Genomic DNA, 22406 nt, shown 5'->3' with positions numbered 1-22406 from the left:
CTCAATTAAATAAATCTTCAAAAAAGCACTATTTCCAATGACAGTAAATCTTTCTGCACAGATATAACAATGTTACATTCCTTCTGTATGGATAAGAATAAGTTGCATGGTCTAGTTTTGTATTCATTCAATAATTTTTTCCATGCATTGCAAACTGAACCATTGAAACTTCATCAATAATTGGAAATTTAAATCAAATGAATAGGGTCTCCTATAAATTTCATCAAGATTTTTCTAAAGCCATGAGAACAAGCATCCTGACAAAAGGAACTAAAAATGTATTCCAAAATTTTGCTGGGATTGAAAAAGCATAGGTAGTGAGTTCAAGCATTCTTATTTCAACCACTGTCTAGGCTGAGAGGCTCTGGAAATGTTATGAAGTCTTAGTTTGGTTGTACTGTTTGTGCAATTCTTCAAGCCTAAAATGATTTCTTCTAAAAAGTTTAGAAGCAGAGATTTTTTTTTATGAGTCAATATACACGTGAATGAACCCTCACGTCATCAGATTGTTTTGTGTGCTCATTTAAAAAAATACCTATTTTCAACTTTGTGCTATTTAAAGGGTAGAATGTTCTAAGTTTAGAGTCTGTTTATCATAAAAGTCATGACTTTTGTTTGTTCAAACGAGGGAAATAATCTTTGTAGCTAATCTTAGGTGACACCAAGTTGGCATTCTATTTCTTGATAAATTCAGAGCTCCTTCAGTTTCCTGATTAGTAGTGTATTTATAGTGAACGGCACACAGTTGAATGCTTCAGAAGATTTATCTACTTATCTGAAAGGTGGAGTTACAGAGAGGGAGAAGCAGAAAGAGAAGCTTTCTATCAACTGGTTCACTCCCCAAATGGCTGCAATGGCCAGGGATGGGCCAGGCTGAAGCCAGAAGCCAGGAGCTTCATGTGGGTGTCCCACATGGGTGCAGGGGCCCAAGAACTTGTGGCCATCTTCCATCGCCCTCCTAGATGCATTAGCAGTGAGCCAGATCACAAGTGGAGCAGCCGGGACTTGAACTGCCACCCAGTTGGGATGCTGGCATTCCAGATGGTGACTTAACTCACTGCATCACAGCACCAGCGCCACACAGTTGAATTTTTAATGTTATGCTTAGCTGGTAACACCATGTCTTTCTTCAGGTAAGGGAAATCCCTCTTTTCACAAGGACGATTGCATAAAGAAGTTGACAGGTGTATCTGTTGTCTTCTTTTCCAGAGTGTTTGGTTATCTTTGCAAGAACTCCTTTTCTTTCTCAGAAACAAACATCTGAGGAGTTACTGAGATGAACATTCTATTTCTTTATGTGTTAATGGTTTATTTTCATTGGAGGAAGTCTTCATTGATTTTTCTCATCAGTACAATCCCAGACATTCACCTAAAAATCCACCCCAGCAGTTCTTTGTTCTTTATGGTGAGAGCTTTTGTATTTAGATAACTAAAATTTGAGGGGTTCCAACGCTGTGGTGTAATGGGTAAAGCTGTTGCGTGGAATGCTAGCATCTCATGTGAGTGCTGGTTCAAGTCCTGGCTGCTCCACTTCGATCCAGCTCCCTGCTATGGCCTGTGAAAGCAGTAGAAGATGGCCCAAGTCCTTGGGCCCTTGTACCCACGTGGAAGACCTGGAGGAGTCTCCTGGCTCCTGGCTTTGAATCGGTGCAGCTCCAGCTGTTGTGGCTAACTGGGAAGTGATCCAGCAGATGGAATACCCTCTCTCTCTCTCTCTCTCTCTGCCTCTGCTTCTCTCTTTGTGTAACTCTTGACTTTAAATAAATATTAAAAAATTAACATTTTGAGCTATGTTTTACTTTTGCCCAATAATTTTATTGAAAAGTGCTTTGGAAAAAAAAGTATTTTGAGAAATCAAAAATAAAACTATCCATGAAAAACTTACTTATCCTTACTATATTACAGCTATTTTTACTGTATTATGTAGCTATGATTTTAATGTTTTAATAGTAAAACATGCATTAGGATTTTGCATATTTTTCTTTCCTACAAGTTTAGTTATTTCAATTTAATTCATGCAGATGGTATTTATCCTATAGTAGAATGGAGAAAAAGTATATAGATAAAAATGCAAACGTGCAAATTTTCAACTTCAAATATGTAAATAATTTCTTTTTCAAGATTGGTGTTTATTTGAGAGGTAGAGGAAGAGACAGAGAGAGGAAGAGACAGAGAGAAAAGTCTTCCATCTTCTGGGTCACTCCACAAATGGCTGCTACAGCCAGAGCTGAGCTGATTGGAAACCAGGAGCCAAGAGCCTCCTTGGGGTCTCCCACATGGGTTCAGGGGCCTAAGCACTTGGGCCAACTTTCATGGGTTTTCCTGGACATAGCAGAGAGCTGGATTGGAAGAGATGCAGCCAGGTCGAACTGCTGCCCATATGGGACGTGGGTGCTGCAGGTGCTGGCTTAGCCCATTACACTACTGCACTGGCCCCAGTAATTCCTTTTGTAAGTTAAATGTATCATATTTGTTAGATGCTCTTTACACACACACACACACACTCAAAAATTTGTAACCAAAAAATCTTATTTGTATTTTATGTTTGGAAAATACAGCAAGTCGATCTGCAAAGACACTTAAGCAGGTCAAGGGTACACAATAATGAGACATTTATTAGGATGACTTTATGGAGAAGGTGATCTGCATGAATGAGAGCCATCAGAATAAAACTATCTTCTGCAATTTTGGTCAAAGCTTTCTTATTCTTTTCTTGCTTAGTCTAATAAGGAATGAAATTGATAACAAATAGATGGTCTGTTTCATAGTATTACATACATTTTACTAACACCAGATGTGTTGGAAGTGATATTTGTAGGAGAAACAAGGTTGCGACTTATAAACATAAATTGTGATAATTGTTGACTCTTAAAAGGTACTGATGATTTTGGAAGAGAATTTTGGAAGGAGTAGATAAGCACCAGTGATGATCTAGTTACACAGATTAATTCTCAGAAGTTGTGCGCTTTATAAAAACTACAGGATAAACAAAACATCATTAAGATTTGTAGTTCTATTTAGTCCCACTTAAAAAGTTTTGCTTTTGTGGCCTGGGATTTTGGAGTTTTCCTCCTACATTGTCTCCTAGGAGTTTTACAATTTCTGTTCCTAGAGTTATTCATTTTGAGTTGTTGTGTATGGTAGAATGATGCAATTCCATTCTTTTGCTTATAGAAATCCAGTTTATCCATAACTATTATTTTAAAAGATTTATTTTATCCTTTTGAAAGGCAGAGTTAGAGAGAGGAAGAGACAGAGACCTTCCATCTGCTGGTTCACTCCCCAGATGGATGCAATGGCCAGGGCTGGGCCAGACCGGAGCCAGGAGCCAGGAGGTACTACCAGGTCTCCCATGAGAGTGCTGGGGCACAAGTACTTGTTCCATCTTCAGCTGATTTCTGGAAATGGAGCAGCTTGGACTCTAACCAGTGACCATATGGGATGCCATCATTCTAGGCAGCAGCTCAACTTGTTATGCCACAATGCCGGCCCCCATTTATTTATTTTTTAAGAAGTTGAAAATTTTATTTTGCTGCAGATTTGTTGCTTCACCGTATGAAATACCATTAGCAAGACAGCACATTGAAAAGTTAATATGGTATTGTTCTCTGATACTGTAAAACTAGCAAAATCCTTTCTCTGCTTCCACCTGTTTTCTTTTTTTTAAGGGAAAGAGTTTATGGGGGGAAACCTGACAGACTGGAGAGAAGGGACGGAGAAGGAAAAAGGCAGAAAGAAAGTGTAAGAGAGAGACAGAGATCAGGAGATGCAGAGGAAGAGAGAGCTGTGTGCTCAGGAACAGCTCCCTTTAAAACATTGCCAGGGGGTGGTCAGGGAAGTAGAAGCCTCGAATCCCATTAGGATGTGGGTGGGGCTGACATTGATGTTTGGACCATGTGGCCACCTGGCTTCCTGCCATGGCAGTGGGGGCTGGGGCATAGGATGGTGTCAGGGTGTAGATCACACAGTAGATAAGACTGCATCATTTTACTAACATCCACCCATTTGTTTTTTATGAAGCAGGAGTTTTATGGGATTACATTAGCCCCAAAAATCCAGGAGGGGTAGAGGGGATGATGATCTGTCTTAAGCTACTTCCTGCTGACATGGGGCGATGAGGTACTCTTCTCTGGCATGGGGCAATGTCTCAAGCCTCTGTCTCCAGGATGGGGAGCCAAGTATATCCCTGTAGCAGCATTTCGTGGCACCTGGGGACTTCCATCGCAGGAGGGGGCAGATCCTGAGAACACTGGGGAGTGCGGGTGCCAGGAGGGCTGGAGTCCACAGAAGGGTCTCCCTGTCTCTGTGCCCTGCCCACTGCTCACTGAGTCTGGTCCACATTTGGGCCTCCCTGGCCCTGCCCCATCCTCTTTATCAGTCAAAGCAGTGCCACCTGAAACTTTCTGGGGTCACTCAGAGATGCCAGCCCTCTGCGCCCACTCCCCACAGCTGAGGAGGAGGGCCTGCCTCCTCCAGTTGCAGCCACATGGCTGGCCTTGGTCCACCCATGCGGGGTCCACCACAGGCTGGGGCTTCATCCCGCCAGTGTCAGCTCCATGCAGGCTTGGCTGGGTTTGTCCTCCCCACGGAGAGGTCGTGGCAGCTCTGTGGCCAGCATGGGGCAGCTGGCAGAGTGCCCTGGGAGCCCGCAGAGACGTGACCATGGCCAGCGTGTGGGGGTGCAGCGTCAGGAGGCTGTGGTCAGAGATAGGAGGTCTCAGTGCCCTACTTCCTGGCGCCTCACTGGGGAACAGCACAGCTTCCTGGGCAGCTGCTGGGGCACAAGGGCTCACAAGTGGTCCACAGAGAGGTGGATGGGGACGGGGCAGGGGCAGGGGCAAGGATGGCTGCTGCTCTGTGTATCCTCAGGCAAAAATCGACCCAACCCTGGAAATTCTCACCCTGAGTCATGGCTGCTCCTGTGGCTGGTGAGCGTCGCATCCCAGGAGGCATTGGGTCAGGGATCCTGGAGCCAGCGTCCCTCTAGTCCCTGCTGCTCATCACTGCTGTGTTGTTCAGATGATAGGAAATCACATTTCTGGAGCAAATTAACTTCCTGTGATCAGAAACGTAGAAGGTCGCTTCCTCCACAAATTAAAGCCGGAGGAGCATCTTCCCAGCAGAGCAGCGACACCCTCCCTATAGGTGCAGGACAGGGTCCCTGCAGCAGCCTTGGCTGTGATGGAGGCAGACTTGGTGGCCAGAGAGACCAGGGGCTGGGGCCGGGGTTGCTCCACCCCCTCCTCTGCCGCGTAACTCAGGCAGAGCCCAGGAGGGGCCTGGAACCCAGTCCAGAGTCCTGGGGTGAGGGCAGGACTGCAGGCCTTCCTTGGTGGACACCACCCTGCCAGCCGGCGTGGCTGGGTGGGTGGAGGATGTCAGAAAAGAGAGCGCCCGGGGTCCTGCTGCTGACCCAGAACAGGGAGGGGCCGCAGCCTCCTGCCCTGGGCTGGGACGCGGAGGCCACACGGAGCCCCAGCAACATGTGGAAGACACAGACAGCGGCCCCCCGCAGGTACAGAGATGGGGAAGGAGAGTGACCGCTGCCAGGAACCAGCACCCGGTGTGGTTGCTGGGGGAGGGAGGGACGCCCCCTGCCCTGACCCTGGAGGCAGAGGCCACTGCCGGCTGGGCGGGAAACCCAGACCCCCTGGTTCAGATGGGCAGCTGTCATGCCCGAGTGATGACCCAAGTCTGGGTGCTCAGCTCGGCCCCTGCCAGGGCCAGGCCCACACACGCTACAGGAATCTGCACAGAAGCGGGGAACAAGCCATGGGGGCAGGGCAGGGATGGGGTGGGCAGGCGCTGACCACAGAGGGGGGCCTAGGGAAGGGATGGTGATGGGAGTTGGGTGAGACTGGAACGGCAGCTCCCGCGGAAATCTCAGCTTTGTAAGGTTCCTGCGGAAAACCAGCAGGTGCATCCGAACCCCGCCCCCGTGGCCTCCTCTCCCTGGGTCCTGAACTTTGGGCCTACGCCCAGGGACACCTCAGTGCCCTTCTGGCTGGAGCTTCCCTTTCCTCCAGGAATCTCAAATCTCCACCTAAGGCAGAAGCAGAGGCCCTGGGGGGCAGGGCTTGGGGGCCACGCTGTGACCTAGGAGGCTATGACTTCGGGGGCACACGTAGGGTGGTCTCTCGGCCCCGCTGTCCCCAGCCTCTCGGGGCCGCCACGTCAGAGCACCCCTGGCTTCGTCATCGCATTACTGCCCAGCGGGGAGTGATGCGGAAACGCAGGACACGCGGACAAGGACTGAGTACCGCAGGCATGACCGACTGCAACCAGGAGAGACCCGCCCCAGGGGAGGAGCCAGTCACCGCCCACTCTCGCAGTCCTAGCTGGTGAGCGCATTCTTCTGCCCCCTTGCGGTCTCAGCTGGTAGCACAGGCGCCCCTGGCCTCCCGCTCAGTTCAGCAGCTCCCCGGGTCCGCGGGTCCTGGCAGGACCCCCAGCCACCAAGGCACCAGGGTTTCGGGTTAAAAAAAAAAAAGGCTGAAGTAGGCGCCAGTGTGGTGGGTTAGCTGTGCCTGGATCACTCTGGGTCTCCACTTCCCACCTGGCTCCCTGCTGCTGTGCCTGGGATGCACCCACGTGGGAGACCCCCATGGAGCTCCCAGAAGCCAGGCAGCACCTCTCCCATGGCTGTTTCCTACCGGGGATTTTCCTTCTCCAAAACTCGGGAAATCCCTGCTGGCCGCCTTTGTGGTTGCTGTGAGGTGGGTGGGGTTTCTGTTTTCAGCAGCTCTGCCTCCACCTGCAGCTACCTGCTCCGTGTCTGAGCCAGCTCTGCAGTGAGCTGCTGGGCACCTGCGGGACCCTTGGAGCAGCTCCCAGCACGAGATGAGCGAGAAGACATTTGTCTCCCGCACAGGTGGGCATCTGGGCGAGTGAGATGGATGGATGATTGATGATGGATGATGGATTGACGGACTAATGGATGGAAGGATGGATGATGGATGGATTGATTGATGGATGGGTGGATAGATGGATGGGTGGCAGATGGATGGTGAGCACAAGAGCCCAGGCTGAGCAGGGCTGAAGCCAGGACCTCCATCTGGGTCTCCCCTGAGGGTGGCAGGGACCTGAGTACTTGAGCCATCACCACCGACTCCCAGGGGGAACATTAGCACCTGGATCAGAAGCAGTGGAGCCAGGACAGGCATCCAGGCACTTGGACGTGAGATGTGGGTGTCTGTAGATGCAGGCAAATGGAAACAGCCTGGAACCATGACCACAGCCAGGATACGAGGCCCCAGCACCCCATAGGCTGGCTGTCAGCTTCCCGCGGCCATGGTCTTGCCGCCTCTGGGAGGTCGGTGGCCGGGTGCCTTGTCCTCAGCACACGGTGGCTGCCACTGCTCTCAGCGGTGATGGCGGCTGTTCTCAGACTGTGGAGAATGTGAGCTGTGTCCACTCTGGGCCTGTGTGGACATTCGTGTGCGGGTCTTCCTGGGAGCACAAGGTCTTTCCTGGGGTAGCGCCTGGACGTGTGGCAGGTATGTGTCAGACTCACAAGCTACACACTTCTCTCCAGGTTCCTGCGCCAACAGACATTTTAACATATAAGAGTAACTAAAAAGTTTCATGGAAAAATGCAAAAAAGACAAGTTTGGGGGCTTGCATTGTATTGTAATGGGTTAAGGCACAGCCTGGAGCACAGGCATCCCATATGGGTGCTGGTTTGAGCCCTCGCCGCTCCACTTCTGATACAGCTCCCTGATGATGCTTCTGGGAAAGCAGCAGAAGATAGCCCAAGTGTTGGGTTGCTGCAACCTCCTGGCTTTGACCTAGCCCAACCCTGGCTGTTGTGGCTGTTTGGAGAGTGAATCAGTGGATGGAAGACCCCTTCTCACATTCTGTTCCCACCCCATAACTCTGCCCCTCAAATAAATCTTAAATACTTGAGTCCTGCAGCACTTAAACAGAAAGAATACGGTTATGAGCTCTTGGAATAGCTTCCCAATTTGTTGGAATGCATACTTTGTGATACTTCCTGTTCCATGATTGGTTGCCAACTCAGATATTTCCAGTTACATCTGAGAGTCACTAAACTGTGTCTTTCTGTGTCAGACTATGATAATAAATGTATTGGGGGGCCGGCACCGTGGCTCACTTAGTTAATCCTCTGCCTGTGGCGCCGGCATCCCATATGGGCGCCAGGTTCTAGTCCCGGCTGCTCCTCTTCCAGTCCAGCTCTCTGCTGCGGCCTGGGAGGGCAGTGGAGGATGGCTCAGGTGCTTGGGCCCCTTCACCCACATGGGAGACCAGGAAGAAGCACCTGGCTCCTGGCTTTGGATCGGCGCAGTGCCAGCCATTTGGGGGGTGAACCAGCGGAAGGAAGACTTCTCTCTGTCTCTCTCTCACTGTCTGACTCTATCTGTCAAATAAATTAAAAAAAACCTAGCACAGCATCTAAATATAATAAAATAGACAAAAATTTTTAAAAATGTATTAGGAAGGTGCATTCTTCCTTAAGTGTTACATTAAATGATGTGTTATTTAGGGTATTTTTCAGTAACATATTCACACTTGTATATCTTACTTTTTATATAATTTCTACAGAAACATTTTCATACTTAGATTTTTATAAAAGTCAGAATTTTCCAAATACACAATTTTACTAATGTGTATGTTGTATCTTTCATTTTCTCTGTAGTGTGCTTGCTTATTTTTTCTGTAAGATTCCATTAACCACTGACATTGTCTCCGGTGGATGTGTATATATTTTTAGGGTTAAACAAATTCTTCAATATAGTTTATAGCTTGATTCTAAGAATAAAGCCATATTCCCTTTTATCTGCTCTCATTCCAACGCTGTCTCTCCCAGTGTTTCCCTTCCTTCCTTCCCTTCTTCTTTCTTTCCTTGTTTGCTTCCTTCCTGTGTTCCTTCCTTCAATTTTTAGATAATATATTTTAAATTTATATTACAGTAATAGGACTAATATGAAGTTTAAGAACAGGTGGCCCCAAGCTGTGGCATCCCATGGGGGAGCCGGTTCAAGTTTCATCTACACTTTTGATCCAGCTCCCTGCTAATGTGCTTGGGAAAGCAGCAGAGAATGGCCCAAATGTTTGGTTCTCTGCACCCATGTGAGAGACCCAGAAGAAGCTCCTGGCTCCTCCCTGTCCCAGCCCAGGCTGTTGTGCTCATTTGGGGAGTGAAGCAGCAGACTGAAGATCTCTCCATCCATCTCTCCCTCCCCATTCACCTCTCTCCTTGGTTTCTCTTCCTTTCATCAACTTGTGCAAGACATAATTTTAGTCCACGTTATATTCACGGGCTTACTTCACCACTAACCTTAGTATTTATCAGGTAAAAGGTGAGAAGGCCACAGTTCCACATGAGCAATATAATGTTCTTTTTTTTAAAAATATATATATATTTTCTTAATCGTCCACTGTTTTCGCAGACCATCAGCAGGGATCTGGATCTGAAGTGGGGCAGCTGGACTTGCACTGGTGCCTAAATGGGAAGCCAGCACCACAGGCGGATGCTTAATCTACTGTGCCACAATTCCAGGCCCAGTGTTATGTTCTTAACCATTGGTCTGTCAAGGTCATCAAAGTTTTATAGGAGTATATATGCCCCAATAGGGACACACACTGGCATTTATTTTCTTGTTTTGGTGTTTTGATTTTTTTAAAAAAGTAAACTTCCATATATAAGGTAATACATGTGATATTTGTATTTCTCTGGCTGATTTCTGGAACATGATGTCCTCCAGTTGCATCCATTTTGATGCACCTGATAAATTTTATTGTTTATTATTATTATTATTTATTTTATTATCCATGGACTCAGTGGGACTCTGGGGAGAACAAGAGAGCAGATGGATGAGGGGCTCCAACTGCCAGGGATCCTTAAGGGCTCAGATCACCAGGCTTGTGCAGGAAATGGGGCTAAGGGTTCTCACAAGCCAGAAGCACCTCTGGACTCAGGGAGACCCCTCACCAGCCCTGATCCCTACAAACTAGAAGCACCCTTGCCCATTCATCCCAGTCAGCACCACACTCTTGGGTTTGCCCTGCTGTCTGCATCCTCAGCACACACCTCTCTACAACCAGAACTGGGATCGCTCAAGCCAAGGGTCCGGTCCCTGCTGAGGCATGTGGCTGCCTAGCCTCCAGAGTGTTGGGCCTAGACACTGGAAAAGTCAGAGCTAGGAGTCTGACTGGGACTGCACCCTCCATGCACCGTGGAGCTGATGGTGGGAGTCTTGGCCCGACAGCTGCACATGTCTATGTCTGTGGGCACATGTCACCTCCGTCTCCCTATCCCAGGTTGAGGCACCAGGCACTAGGGATTTCTGGGCACCAGGGAGGGTCCGAGGGGCAGGACCTGCTCCAGGGAGAAAGGGGTTGGCTCAGGTGTAATGGTTTATACTCCCAGGTCCAGACTCTTGGTTCCGGGCCCTGGGTACATGTGACAGGATAGGAGGGCTAGTCCTGACATCCCAGTGGTGCCCTGGGAGGGGATCACAGCTCTTACATGAGGTAAAAGGTAGTGTGTTCCCTCCTGGTTCCTCCATAGCCTTGGCACTGGCAGCTGAGAGCCCCGGGTGAGCCAGGAACCTTGCACAGTGGCAGGATCCACCAAGCTAGGTGGCCTGTCTTGGCCTCCAGCAGGTGTTGCTGCCTCGTGGACAGAGGATGAGAAAGACACCCAGCTAGGTGCACACACAGCCTACCAGCACACTTGCCAATGCTCCCTGCCACCTCTCCCAGGGTCCCCAGCCACACATGTCTCTGAACTCAAGGGCACACCACACTCCCTGCTGCTCGCCCTGCCCCCAGCCAAGCTCACCTTGCCATGCTCACCTCTGTGCCCACCCTCACCCACACAGGTGCTCACACCCGATAGGCACACTCTGCCACCTCCAGGCACACCATAGGATTTCTCCACTCACTGGGGAGATGCTCTGGGCTCGGCCTCATCTCCCTGGCCCCTGCTCACATGTGTACCCCTCTACACAAACACACACACACACACACGCCCTCATACCCTCACACCTTTGCATGTGTGCACACACACACATGCACACACACCTGTGCCCAGTCACTCCCCCTTGCAGGCCCTCATCCTGGGCACCCGCCAGCGCCCAGGCTCCCGGTGCTCCTCCTGGCTTCCTCCACTGCCTGGCAGCTCAGTGCTCTCTGGTGGGGCCTGGAGCCACTGGGCAGCAGGGAGCAGAGGGCGCAGCCCCACTGCCTCTGCTGGACTCAGCTCTGTGCCTCGCTGGTGCCACGCCCCCCCACCTCCTCAGGAGAGTGGCCTGGGGAAAGGCAACCCTCAGGGAGGGGGTTCAAAGACAGCTTTGCAAGGTGCTTACACTTGGGGTGGTGGGCAGAAAGGTTTGGACAGAAAAGTTACCTGGAATCAGCTAAATTCCTGTGCTTAGTGTGGACGTTGGAGGCAAGTCCACGGTGCTCTGTCTTCCCGGCAGCCCCTGATGATAAGGCTGCAGCAGGCTGAGGTTGCAACCCCCAGGATCGTAGAGCGGAGGGATGGTGCTGCGCCTTTCCTAAGAGAGCACAACATGAACTTTCTCAGGGTCTTAGGCACAATGTGATGGTGCTAAGCCCAAGCTTGCATGGCCATGTTTTGCATGAACATACGTGATGGTTTAATTTATGCCTTCTTGACCTTTACTTCAAGGGAGCCTGGATGTTTGATGTCTACAGAAAGGCTGCTGGGCGTGTGAATTCCATACGAAGCGTGTGTACATCTCCCCATGTGGACATCCCAGCGTTTGGAGGGGAGTCGATGTCTCTCTTTTTCCTTGTCATTGTTTGAACGCAACAGGATACAAATTCACAAGGGACCCTCAGAAGAAGGTTAGCAGCGTGTACCCATTTCCTGTTAAGGAGGCTGTAGGAAAGGAGTTTGGGAAAGTGTGTGTGCGTGTATGTGTGTGTGCGTGTGTGTCCTGGGCCTGTGGCCCAATGATCCACAGCTTGCTTCATGATGCCAGTTTTATGCCTGCCTACCCAAATCGTGTAGACACAAAAGAAACCCCCAGGGCCATGGGAACCCTGCACTACCCCCAGACCAGCCCCTTTCTGGGATAAGGGATGCCATGCAATGTGAGATTGTGGAAAGTCAGTTTCCAGATGCTCTCCCCTGAGGTCATTGAAGGGCAGATCTTGGTGACGTGGCACTTTTGCTGCATGTGGCACTTTTCCTGGCTCGCATCAATGCTCAGATTAGGTGTCCGACCCCAGGACAGGCTGCCTGATCACTTTTTGGTCCTCTGCTCCCCAAACAGAAGCTCTTTAATAGTTGACTCCCTGCAGCAGAGGAAGATGTACTTCCCATTTGCAGTGCTGTTTGCCTTTGTCATTTTAGAGCTCACCTGTTTGGAAGGTCTCTTCCTCAGCTTCCCTTCCCCCTCCTCTTTCCCACTGTCAAACTCTTCTGCCAAAAACAAAAATAGCTTCTGATTTTTCATTTGTAAGGCGTCCATGTCCTAGTAAAACTTTGGCATCTGAGGTATGTGCAGTGCCATTGGCTGGAAATGGGGCTGCACTGTTGTGCGTATTGCAGGAATTCCGTCAGGCCGGCTCCAGGAGGTGTCAGTGCCTGTCAGGGCTGAGTGCTGTGGCAGGAGCCATGAAGAAGCCCTACTTGAACCGGATCAGGCCTGCATGGTTGTGTGGTATGCATGGCCAGTGTGGACTTGGCATGGTATCCTGTTCAAACTCCAGGTGCTCTCTCACACACCCCCCACACACAGAATCTTGATGGGGCAGTTGCCCTGTTTTGGGCACTTTTATAAGGGGGACAGGTTCTGGGCCTCTGGAGACAGCCTGGTGCTTGCCCGTCCTTCTATAGAGAGATTGTGCTGGATTAATGTGAGGCAAAACTTTGGCCTTGGGACCAGAGAACTTCACGATAAGGAATAGATTCCTTTTGTGTTCTTATGCTCTCAAGTATCCCTCTGACAGTGGTGTATTAAACACTCAGGGCCCTTGGAGCGGAGGAGATTGGTGGCACAGGGAAGGGGCTGGGGCTCAGCTTGGCAGGGGTAGGTCATGGTGTTGAGATGGGACTCAGGGTAGAGCAACCCCCAAGATTGGCCTGGGAAGGGCATCCTCCAGTCAGGGCACAAGGTGCCTGCTGAGTCAGCAGTCTCTTGCTCTTTGCCACCTGACCCCTTCAAGGTGTGTGACTCTGAGCCCCATTCCGGGATACTGCAGGGTTGTAAAGGGCAGGGGTCCAGGGCCCAGCATCTGAGAGCCTGGCCCCCTCTACTCCCTAGTGGGGTGAGCAGGGTTCTGTGGTTTGGACAAGGCCTTGGATTACCCTGGGTTCCAAGTGATGCCAGTAACATGCCCAATTCCACAATGCCCAGAATTCCCTTTGCTAAGAGGCACAGGCCAACTCCATCAGCACGGCAATCAGCTCAGATACTCCCCACCTTGCATGTGCAACTATCATGACGAGGGCTCCGTGAGACTTGAGCTATATATAGCCTTGATGTCTTGGATCCAGCAGAATCAGGGATTATTTGAACCAGAGGGTTCCTTGCCACTTTCTTGTCCAGTTCCCTCGTTTTACAGATGAGGGCCCAAAGCCCAGAGGGTGACAGTGACTTGTTTTCACAAGGTCAGGATTGATTGGGAGCTGGAATGCAAAGCCTCCTGAGCCCTTGCTCCTGGCTGCCTGGGGAAGGCAGGAAGGGGAGTCTCTCCCAATTTAAATCTGTAATAACGCCATAACCTTTCAGAGCTGATGATTACCTGCGTCTTCCCAGGTCTTCCTGTGAAAGCAGCTTTCCCTGCTCACACTCCTGAGCCCCCTCGGAACTTGGCAATTTGTCAGGCTGTGGGCAACATCTAGCAGCCCCGCCACCTTGCCATGTGCTGTGCACCCTCCCCACGCAGGTCAGGATTCAGATTAACCAGGCCTCCTCCCCGCGGTGGTGGTTGGTGGTAGTGGTGGTGATTGCATGTGCTGCTGCTGCCCTGGCCTCGGACACGTGGCACTTGAGCCTGCCTGTGCTGTCCCATTTTGCAGGGCAAGTCCTGGTGCACAACAGCAGAACTGACCCCTTTCTCTGCTCTCTCCTCCTGCCCCCCAGGGGTCACTGGACTGACTCTAAGCTGGTGTGCCGAGTGTCCGTGCAGCTGCCAGAGTATGGGAGTCGGCATGGCTGCCCTTCACCTGGGTGGCAACCATTGGGTGGATGCCGGTGGCCAACTGCCCCATGTACCGGTCCCGCCAACAAGAGCAAGTGGCAGGGTGAGCTGACCATGCTGAATGTGAATGGGCGCCGCTTCCAGACATGGAGGACCACACTGGAGCAGCACCTGGACATGCTGCTGGACAGCACAGAGAAGTAGTTCTTCAAAGAGGACGCCAAGGAGTACTGCTTCGACCATGACTCCAGAGTCTTCCGCTGCGTGCTCAACTTCTACCACACGAGCAAGCTGCACTACCCCTGCTACAGGTGTATCTTGGCCTACAACGACGAGCGGGCCTTCTACAGCATCCTGCCCGAGATCATTGGTGACTGCTACTACGAGGAGTACAAGGACCACAAGAGGGAGAAGGCCGAGTGCCTCATGGACGACAATGACTCGGAGAACAACCAGGAGCCCATGCCTTCACTCAGCTTCCACCAGACCATGTGGCGCGCCTTTGAGAACCCCCATACCAGCACCCTGGCCCTGGCCTTCTTCTCCGTCATGGGCTTCTTCATCGCTGTCTCAGTTACCACCAACATGGTGGAGACAGTGCCCTGTGACACAGTGCCCAGGAGCAAGGAGCTGCTGTGTGGTGAGTGTTCCTCGGTGGCCTTCTTCTGCCTGGACACAGCCTGCGTCATGATCTTCACTGTGGAGTACCTGCTGCAGCTCTTCGCCACGCCAAGCCGCTACTGCTTCATTGCAGCATCGTGGGCATCATAGACGTGGTGGCCAGCACGCCCTGTTACATCCACTGGTCATGACCGACAAGGACGTGTCCGGAGCGTTCATCATGCTGTGCGTTTTCTGCATCTTCAAGTTCTCCCGCCACTCGCAGGGCCTGCGCATCCTGGGCTACATGCTCGAGAGCTGCGCCTCGGAGCTCAGTTTCCTCCTCTTCTCCCTCACAATGGCCATCATCATCTTTGCCACTGTGATGTTTTACGCCACGAAGGGCTCCTCCACCATCAAGTTCATGGCATCCTGGCCTCCTTTTGGTACACCATCATCACCATTACCACCCTGGGGTAAGTCAGCACCTGTGCGGTGCACCTGGGAGGTTGTGGGTGAGCCCTGGATGATGGGGAGGGGGTGGTGCCAGGCAGGTTGCCGCAAAAGGAGAAAGCCCAGGAGTGATGGGTCAGTGGCCTGTGGCTTTGAATAGAGTGTTTCTCTTTGGGACAGGGTCTTGTGTTTTGTAGAACAACTGTGACTGCTCCTTCTTCCAGCTGCTCCCTGCCTGGGGCTGTGACGTACCAGGGCAGGTGGCTGCACTGGAACCTGCAGCTGTGTGTATCCTGGTAGCCACAGGGAGGAAAAGGGCTGTGGGGAGAAAGGAGAGTGCTGTGAGGAGTGTGCAGGTTTCCACTGGAAGGGGGCGCCTTCTTCGTAATTCTTCTCCGTAGTGCATCTGAAGGCTGTTGTCTCTTTGGCCTGACTTTTCTCCTCTGCCTGGCTGGCAGAGGCTCCAGGGTTCTGTGGCTCTGAGCAGGGTTTCTCTAAGTGACTCTGGAACTGGACTTTCTGCAGAGCAAGGTGCCTTGTTGGTTTTTTCCTCACTGCAGGAGGAGCAGGCTGTCTCTCTCAGCCTGAGTCGGTGATTGAGTGACTTTGACTGGCCTGGGTGACTGTGAGGTCTGAGTGCGGTCAGACACAGGAGCGGCAACTGCATCCAAGTGGGAGACAGGTGCTCAGAGGGGCGGCAGGGGACTTGGCCAGGTCCCTCGCTCCCAGGCCCCCTCTCCGGCAGAGGTCCCAGACCTGCATGCGTAGCCCCCATGTGAGGCAGGGGTCTCAGGAGGGGAGATGACAATATTCACCCTAACAGGATCAGAGCCCATCAGAGCAGCTTTATGGAGACAGATTTCCTCGGGGTTGCTGCTTCCGCTGCTGGGCGCCACTACGCCCCACTGTGACAGAAGTGACACCCTCCACAATTCACAAACTGGGCCTGTGTTTGCTTAGACCAGGAAGCGTTATATTGCTAATGGGGAATTCATGAAGCTTTTTATTTGGTCTTTGACAATTCAGTTGGTGGCATCCTGGTGATTCGATTTTTCCCTGGCTGAAGCCCTGTGGTGGTGGTGTCGGTTTTTCCATGGTTCTGTGTGCGCTTATTGAGAGTGACTTGGTAGGTGACAGGACCTTTTAAAATGATGACATTTGTCATTCTGCCACACCGGGGGGGCGGGTAGGGACAGTGGGGTCCACATCATTTCCAAAGGCCATGCTTGCTCTCTGCCTCTCATCTATCTGACATCACGCATCCTGCCCCTCCCTCCCACTCCAACACTTCCAGTAGCTGCTCACCCAGAGTGGGGAAGACCATGATTCTGACTCTCCGGTGCCTTCAGGCACCCCTGGAAGGGACACAAGACAGCAGAGGGACGCCTCTGGCCTGCTGTGGGGAGAAAAACAGAGCATGTTGATGGCTATCAGAGTTAAACTGGGATCATCTCGGGAGATCAATGGGAACCTCACTGGCCACCTGCTCGTACTTTTTATTAGTGTGACAGCATATGGGTGTCTACTATGTGTCAGCAGTGTGCTAAGCACTTTGCATATATTATATCTTTAAGTCTTCACAGAACAGCCCTGCAAGGTAAGAAAAAGTCTGTACCCTTTAAACACGCAGAAGCGAGTCTCAGAGAGGGTAAGTACATTTCCCGTCATCACATAGCTGATAAGAGGCACGGCTGATTTTCAGATCCCAGTCTAGCCTCCAGTGTCCTTGCTGCTTTCATTCTGACAGCCGACTTGGTCCCCATGTCTTCAGGAACCCTAGACAGAAGTCAGACCTTCAGGGCTGTGACTTTTTTTATTATGGCCTCTGGGTGTGATGTTCTGTTCTGGTCATTTTGCGAGTCAAGACAGCATCAGGCCAGTGAATACAGCCTGCTGGGCACTGTGCTAGGTACACGGAGTGCTGTGAACAAAACACTCCCTTGTGGCAGCTTGGAGATACTGCCTTAGAAATGAGTGGTTGCTCATAGCCAGAATCCATGTTTTATTTATTTATTTTTATTTTTTTTAAACTTTTATTTAATACATATAAATTTCCAAAGTACGACTTATGGATTACAATGGCTCCCCCCCCATACCGTCCCTCCCACCCACAACCCTCCCCTTTCCCACTCCCTTTCCCCTTCCAGTCACATCAAGATTCATTTTCGATTATCTTAATATACAGAAGATCAGCTTAGTATACATTAAGTATGGATTTCAACAGTTTGCTCCCACACAGAAACATAAAGTGAAAAATAATAGATGATTTTTTTTAAATGATGATGAAATCAGAGCAGACCTATTGTCATGTTTAATCCCAGTGAGAGTCAAGTTGGGAATTGATAATTTCTTTTTTTTTCTTTTCTTTTTTTTTTTTTTTACAGAGGATCAGTTTAGTATGCATTAAGTAAGGATTTCAACAGTTTGCACCCCCATAGAAACACAAAGTGAAATATATTGTTTGAGGACTCGTTATAGCATTAAATCTCAATGTACAGCACATTAAGGATAGAGATCCTACATGAGGAGTAAGTGCACAGTGACTCCTGTTGTTGACTTTACCAATTGACACTCCTGTCTATGGCATCAGTAATCTCCCTATGCTCCAGTCATGAGTTTCCAAGGCTATGGAAGCCCTCTGAGTTCTCCGACTCTTATCTTGTTTAGACAAGGTCATAGTCAAAGTGGAAGTTCTCTCCTCCCTTCAGAGAAAGGTACCTCCTTCTTTGATGACCTGTTCTTTCCACTGGGATCTCACTCGCAGAGATCTTTTGCCAGAGTGTCTTGACTTTCCATGCCTGAAATACTCCCATGAGCTTTTCAGCCAGCTCCGAGTGCCTTTAGGGCTGATTCTGAGGCCAGAGTGCTATTTAGGACATCTGCCATTCTATGAGTCTGCTGAGTATCTCACTTCCCATGTTGGATCACTCTCCCCTTTATTTACTCCATCAGTTAGCGTTAGCAGGTACTAGACTTGTCTATGTGCTCCCTTTGACTCCCAGTCCCTCCACCATGACCAACTGTGAACTGAAACTGATCACCTGGAACAGTGAGATGGCATTGGTACATGCCACCTCGATGGGATTGAATTGGAATCCCCTGGTATGCTTCCAACTCCACCACTTGGGGCAAGTCAGCCTGAGCATGTCCCAAATTATACATCTCTTCCCTCTCCCATTCCCACCACCATGTTCAACAGGGATCACATTTCAGTTAATTTTCAACACTTAAGAATAACTGTGCATCAATTATAGATCTAAACCAGTCATATTAAGTAGAACAGATAAAAAAAAACTACTAAGAGGGATAATGTATTAAGTTGTTCATTAACAGTCAGGGCTATGCTGATCAAGCCACCGTTTCCCATAGTGTCCACCTCACTCCAACAGGTTTCCCTCTTGGTGTTCAGTCAGTCGTCACCGATCAGGGAGAACATATGGTATTTGTCCCTTTGGGACTGGCTTATTTCACTCAGCATGGTGTGTTCCAGATTCCTCCATTTTGTTGCAAATGACTGGATTTCGTTGTTTCTTACTGTGGTATAGTATTCTAAAGAGTACATATCCCATAATTTCTTTATCCAGTCTATCGTTGATGGGCATTTAGGTTGGTTCCAGGTCTTAGCTATTGTGAATTGAGCTGCAATAAACATTAGGGTGCAGACCTCTTTTTTGTTTGCCAATTTAAATTCCTTTGGGTAAATTCCAAGGAGTGGGATGGCTGGGTCGAACGGTAGGGTTATCTTCAGGTTTCTGAGGAATCTCCAGACTGACTTCCATAGTGGCTTGACCAGTTTGCATTCCCACCAACAGTGGGTTAGTGTCCCTTTTTCCCCACATCCTCGCCAGCACCAGAAATCAACCCAAACATCTACAGCCAACTTATATTTGATCAAGGATCTAAAACTAATTCCTGGAGCAAGGACAGTCTATTCAATAAATGATGCTGGGAAAATTGGATTTCCACGTGCAGAATCATGAAGCAAGAACCCTACCTTACACCTTACACAAAAATCCACTCAACATGGATTAAAGACCTAAATCTATGACCCAACACCATCAAGTTACTAGAGAACATTGGAGAAACCCTTCAAGATATTGGCACAGGCAAAGAATTTCTGGAAAAGACCTGGGAGGCACAGGCAGTCAAAGCCAAAATCAACTATTGGGATTGCATCAAATTGAGAAGTTTCTGTACTGCAAAAGAAACAGTCAGGAGAGTGAAAAGACAACCGACAGAATGGGAAAAAATATTTGCAAACTATGCAACAGATAAAGGGTTAATAACCAGAATCTACAAAGAGATCAAGAAACTCCACAAAAACAAAACCAACAACCCACTTAAGAGATGGGCCAAGGACCTCAATAGACATTTTTCGAAAGAGGAAATCCAAATGGCCAACAGGCACATGAAAAAATGTTCAAGGTCATTAGCAATCAGGGAAATGCAAATCAAAACCACAATGAGGTTTCACCTCACCCCGGTTAGAATGGCTCACATGCAGAAATCTACCAACAACAGAATCCATGTTTTATTGCCATTGACGAAGCTGCTGCCTTCCTTTGGCATCGCTCAGGAATTGAATGTGACACCAAGGGGCAGTCGGTCTTGACCTCAAACTTTCTTTCTTGGAGATGGGGACAGGCTGAGGGCAGCAAGGAGTGCAGGCTCCTGTGCTGGGGAGGGCTGTGTTTCCCCAGGCTGTGAGCCCCTCCCTCCACACTGGGCCAGAAACGAGCTTGCTTCCCCTTCCCCGCATATCAGAAGGCCTCTGGGAACACCAAATGGATGAGAAGGAACCCTTGAGCAGTGTCTTCCCTCAGCTCAGAGGAGTAATAGGAAGGCAGCCTTTCTCTTCCTTTCCACCCCAGTGGGGCAGCTCCGCACTGGATCAGGCTGCTTTGACTCTGACCTGAGTTGGCAGTCGGCACCATTACTAGACTCGTTTCTTGGCTATACATAGCAGGTGCTTGGCAAAATGCTTTTTAATGGAAGGGTCAGTGTAAATGGGGCACCTTCTCCATTTGCTCGGCCTGATGCTGTTTTTGTTCCCCTCTAGACATGCCCTCTCTTGGGGCTGGATCCAGGACTTGAACCTGCGGCCCCTGCAGCCCCCTCAGCCCCCTCGGCCCCCTCAGCCCCCTTGGCCCTTGTGTTCTGCCCTCGCCCAGGCCCCTCAGAGAGAAGCGAGTGGCTTCTACTTGCTGTCTGATCCATCACCAGGTGTAACCTGCAGGACTCTGGGAATCTTCTTACCTTTATTGGAGGTCTTGCTGGCCTAACCCTGCAAACTTTTCCCTCTCCCCTGGCTGGTTGGAGACTTGTTCTACCATTGCAGAAAGCCCTTCTCTTTTTTGTACTGTTACATTGGCATTTGAGACATGGTCCAGCTGCCTCCAGCAGCTCCCCACAGACCCCCACCTGTTCCTCTTTGCAGACCCTCCCTGCCCTGCTCTTTCCCTGAATTCCACTTTCTAGTGCACAGAGAGGTTGTCCTCGGCTCATTGTGGAGTGAGACCAGCTGGCAGGCCAATATGAGTCGATATGCCCCACGAAGGCATTTGCTCTTCCCAGCTCTGGTTGCCATTCCTGCTTTCCGGGCACCTTGCTGATGAGTTACTCAGTTATCCGCCAGCGAGGGATCTCCTAGAGCCAATTATTACTGTTGATTTAATATCTCAAAATACCTTAAGCACAAAAGAGCAATAGCAGCCCGACCACTGTCAGGGCTGGATGATGGCTTTCCTGCATGTTCTCCGACACTGATGGTCCCTGTAATTCCCACCCAGGTTTCCCTGGGTGCCCCGTTAACAATTGTGTTCCCAACTGCACCATTCAGGATTAACTTCTGTGCTTGTTATTGATGCTATAAATAAATAAATTTGCAGTTATCTCAGTTAACAGAGGGAAGGGCTAACACAGAAACTTTCAGTATTAAATAACACCAATGGAACTGGTTTGGAGATGTATTCTATGATGTAAACGACTCAAAGAAGATTTTCCTGTGTGGTTTTCCTTGGCATCACAGTGGGCCTGGACTGCATAAGTTGGTCTGGGGAGGAAGCTCCGGTGGGGGTGTGGGAAGCATGGGTGAGGAAAGCCTTAGGAGCCCGTGGCCAAGGAGCGCCAGCTGCAGTGCAGATGCCCCTTGATCCTCTGGGCTTGGGGAAGTCACAGAGCAGTGCTGGTTGCTGCCCCATTGGCTCAGTGACAGAGTTGAGACCAGCAGCCTAAGTGTCACCTCATGCTCTGAGATGAGAGAGTTTGACAGTGCCCCCAAATCACTTTCAACAAAAACAGAATCTATTTCCTTCTTCCAAGCATGAAGCAGCCCCCAGGTTATTTGCATTTCCCTTTAAATTATGATCCTGGGAGGGCCTGCCTGAGGTTCCAGGAGGCCTAGAGCCTGGCCTGGGAGATCAACATAGGCAGCTACAGAATGTGACATTGGGGCTCCCCCCAGGGCCAGTAAGTGGAGCAGATTCCATCCTGGTTGTTGTTAACCTTTCAGTTCCCAAAGTCTCTGCCTTCATCAACTGCCTCCAGGGCCCATCAGCCCTCCTCCCAACACCCAAGTGTCTTGTCCTAGACACTGGTCAGCAGTTCCTCCTGTGTGGTGGGTCGCTTACCCAGAGAACTCTGATCATGGGATACTTAACTAGGAACAAGTAACCTCCACGTTTTTTCTTTGTAGACATTTCCTTACTGATGGTTCGCTGGTCCCAAAACTCCCGAGACAGGATGAAGACCTGTGTTCCTTCATTTGTTCAACGTTTACTGAGTGCCTACTGTGTGCCTGGCAGCATGGGAGGCTCTGTGGGACCAGACACTGTGATCACACATCAGTCCAATGTAAGGCACCCACTCAGTTCTCCTCTTTTGAACTGGAGCATGCTTCTCACTGTTCCTGAGGACACCTCCTGCCCCACATTATCTTGTCCAAGAGCTGGGTACTCCCTCCTGCCTCCCATCACAGCCCTTGCACTCCTCTTTCTTGCCGTTGCCACATCTTGTTAACCTGAGCTGCCTGTGCATCTCTCCTGCAGGTCATGAGCCCTCTGAGGGCAGATCTCCAATCCAGAGATCATTGCATGATTCGTGCCTAGCCCAGGGCTGGGCTGTGGTGGGCCTCAGTAAACATTCACTCAGTCACGCAGCTTGGGTGGCCCCCTGGCTTCCCCAGCTTCAGTGATAGCCACACTGTCATGTCGGAG

At 50.1% G+C, this 22406-nt stretch overlaps 1 long non-coding RNA gene and 2 pseudogenes across 1 annotated transcript in view; 2 read left to right on the top strand and 1 right to left on the bottom strand.

Moving 5' to 3' along the window:
* The window catches only part of LOC138847139 (uncharacterized), a 75636-nt gene extending 61891 nt beyond the window's left edge, over positions 1-13745 (top strand). Inside the window, exon 3 of the long non-coding RNA XR_011384781.1 lies at positions 11657-13745. This is a non-coding gene — a long non-coding RNA (uncharacterized lncRNA). The remainder of the gene's footprint in view (positions 1-11656) is intronic.
* Positions 1-22406, bottom strand: part of ORYCUNV1R-PS1575 (vomeronasal 1 receptor oryCunV1R-ps1575 pseudogene) — a 1374299-nt pseudogene that overhangs the window by 312033 nt on the left and 1039860 nt on the right.
* Positions 13859-15219, top strand: LOC138847088 (A-type voltage-gated potassium channel KCND3 pseudogene; annotated as a pseudogene).

This window comes from Oryctolagus cuniculus, chromosome 19, assembly GCF_964237555.1.
Source record: "Oryctolagus cuniculus chromosome 19, mOryCun1.1, whole genome shotgun sequence".
Lineage (NCBI taxonomy): Eukaryota > Metazoa > Chordata > Mammalia > Lagomorpha > Leporidae > Oryctolagus > Oryctolagus cuniculus.
This window is presented reverse-complemented; position numbering and strand designations above follow the sequence as displayed.